Source organism: Buceros rhinoceros, unplaced genomic scaffold, assembly GCF_000710305.1.
Source record: "Buceros rhinoceros silvestris isolate BGI_N320 unplaced genomic scaffold, ASM71030v1 scaffold22886, whole genome shotgun sequence".
Taxonomy (NCBI): Eukaryota; Metazoa; Chordata; class Aves; order Bucerotiformes; family Bucerotidae; genus Buceros; species Buceros rhinoceros.
Window position 1 is genome coordinate 10,602 of NW_010416128.1, and position 3,034 is coordinate 13,635.

General features: G+C 56.0%; 1 protein-coding gene across 1 annotated transcript in view; it reads left to right on the plus strand.

Annotated features, from left to right (window-relative positions):
• Positions 1–3,034, plus strand: part of SSH2 (slingshot protein phosphatase 2) — a 38,511-nt gene that overhangs the window by 716 nt on the left and 34,761 nt on the right. The window lies entirely within an intron of this gene.

Below are 3,034 nucleotides of genomic sequence, written 5' to 3' on the forward strand. Positions count from 1 at the left end.
CTGCAGCGGCGTGGGCCGAACGCTCGGGCTGCAAACAGCAGCTGTCGGCGCTGCTCTTGCCGGCAGCGCGGCAGCTCTGGCAGGGATGGTGCTGTCATCCTCTGTGCCGTCTCCAAAGGATGCTGCTGCTCTCGCCAGTGCACCCAGGCTGCCGAAGCTGCTTTGAGGCTGAAGTTTGAAATAGTTTCTGGAGCTCAGCGCGGGTGATGCTGGTGGCAGAGGAGCACTGATGGCATGTGTGTGTGCCGGTTTTCTCTGGTGGTCGGCTTGACTGGCAGGCTGTTAACTCAGTGGAGTCTTGGGGGGTGGCAGCACTCCCTGCAGCCTTGCCGGATGACCTGAGGCTGCTTAGATCCCATCTCTGAAATTGGGAGGGGTTGTTCCTGCTCCTGAGGTGGTTGCTTTTCACTTGCAGACACAACCATGCTTGTCAGTGCTCCCTTTCACAAGTTGTACCCTCTCTGAATTTACCATCAGTTCTCTCCTCCCTGGGAGCAAGGACAAGGCTTTAGAGCTGCCGAGCCTTTAGAGTTTGGGTTCACACCCCCCATCCTCACCTCTGGGTGTCTGCTCGCACACTGAAAACTTTTCTTCAGCAGATGCCCGTATCAGAGACCGAGGGAAGAGGCACCTTGGCTCTGGGGAGGAGGGATCGGTAGATAAGTTAGAACGGGTTGGCCTGGCTGGTCTCTCTGTGGTTCTGCCTGCCTGTGCCACTGCAGCTGGATCCCCTCTGCAGGGAGCCCCACCTCGGAGCAGAGGAAGTGCCGGTACACAGTTCCTTTAAAAAAAAAAAGAAGAAAGGGCATAGATACAGATGTTGCTAAAAACACAGCTTGCGTCAGCCAGCGGAGGTGAGGTGGGTTCCCACGCTTTGTTTGTTTTCTCCGTGTGCTCTTTCTGAAGTTGCAGAAGTGCTGAGCAGCAAGAGACAACTTCCCCTGGGGAGCCGCTTCCCCTTTCTCCCTGCCCTCCGGGGTGTCGCCTCTGTTGACAGTGTCACAGAGTTCTTTTCGGTAAGTCCTGGCCCTTGTTTTGCTCTGCACTGAGTTTGTTGCTATTTTGGGTGTCAGAGAAGCCTCGACTTGTCCGTGCATGCTGCCAGCTGACCCCGTTAGCCCAGCTGTCAGTGGGGAGCGATGCTGAGTGTCCCTTGCCTTCCCCATTTCCCTGTTGTGGTGGTAGCTTTTTGTTCTCTAGGTTTGGGTTTGTTGGGTTGATTTTATTTTTTTTTTTTTTATAATTAGTGACTGCTACTGTCTTGCTTTACGCAGCCCAGAGATCTGGCCTCTGTGAAGAGAACTGGTGCCTTCATCACTTCTTCAGGAGCAAAGGCTGACACTGGAAGCCAGATGTTGCTCTCCTGCAGAATTCATTACCGCTGCTGGTAGCAACTGAACAGGTGCCTCAAAGGGAGCAAGGGAAGCAGGGATGTGGTTTACTGAAAAATGAGCTGCAGTGAAGGAGAGAGAGTTTGATGCTTCTCTAGGGAGGGATGCTGGAGGTGTGTGGTGCTCTCTCTGGTGTTTTGATGGAGAAATGCCCTTGGCTGTGCATCCCTCCTGCTGCCTACCCAGCCACCGCTGTACGCTCAGCTGGGGACCGATGCTTTGTTAACCAGGACTTTTCCCATGGCCAGGTACAGTGTGGAGGGAACTGGCAGTGAGAGCTGGTCCCTGAGCAGGAGTGATGCCATGCCCCAGGCCCACCTGGAAGGGAAAACTACCTGGCAGGGCAGTGACTCAAGGTGCTGAGACACAGCAGGCGGCTTGTCCTGCCCTCTGGTACCTCCCTCCACGCCAGGCACAGCAGAGTGCAGCTGGAATTGCTGCTCCTGCCAGGTGAGCCCTGGTGTGCTCCAAGAGCTTGCTCTCCTGTCCCTGGCTGCCCTCCCTCCACCCCGGCTCCACAACCTGGAGCAGGAGCTGAGTGTTGACTCCTGCTATACCACTCCTGCCAGCGCTGGAGTTTTGGTCTTTTTCTTGGGTTTGTGTTTTGCAGGCTGTGGATTAGAGGAGGGTGATCGAGCTGAGGTGCCAGCAGATGAGATGTGCTGCGCAGGTACATGCGCTGCCCCTGCGGCACACTCTGGCTGCTCACATTAGAGCAAAGTGTTGGGGGGCTCTTGAAGGAGCAACCTGGCTTAAAACCGAAGGGAAGGAGCTGGTAAACGCCGTCCCACAGTGTGTCTGTTCCCTGTCCTGTGCCCGCTGAGCTGCTGGCTCCTCAGGCAGGGCTGCCATTCACCGCACACGTGGAGTGGTGTTTGGTGGAGCACGCTCCCAACCGAAATTGCCAGCCTGTCAGGACCAGTGGCTGCTTTGACACTTCCCGTTCTCAGGGCTTGGGCTGCCGAGTGCTCCCCATTAGCCAGCACCAGGGTTCACTTGTGCCCTTCCCCGCTGTCAGACTGGCCTCCCGGCTGTAGGGCGGTGCTGCTGCTTTTCTGGGGTTTGCCTTTGGTCTCACCTGCCGCTGGAGGGGAAGGGTACGGGTGCAGAGACCTGCCAGGCAGCTTCCTGGGATTGTGAGGCTTGTGCTGGGAGGCGGTTGTGTCCCAAGAGATGCCCTTTGGGAAAACCTCCTCTAGCTTAGGAAAAACCTCTGTGGTTTCTGCGCAACTCTCTTGTCATGGGGAGCTACAGCTGGAACCAGGCTTGGCGTAGAAATCCCTGTGCAGCCTCTTGGTGCTGAGCTGTATCTCGTCAGCTCTGTTAGGATGCTCCAGAGCACTTCTTGTGCAGGGTTCTGGTTCATAAACACCTGGCTGGTGAGGAATTATGTTTGTGTTTCTGTGAATAAACAGGTAGTGGGCTTTTACTCCAGTGTCCGGTATCTTGAAATCTTCATTTCCGCTATTGCTCCGCTTTTTAATCTTCTCCCTTTCTTTTAAGGATAAGGCAGAACAGGGCAGGAGGATGTGACCTCCCTGCAGTGCCGGTGTTGCCACCTGTGCGTGCCGCGGGCACAGCTGCTGAGGAGGTGACAGGGAGAGGCGGGTTGGTCCTCGTCGTGCTGCCCCCTTGGTGTGGGG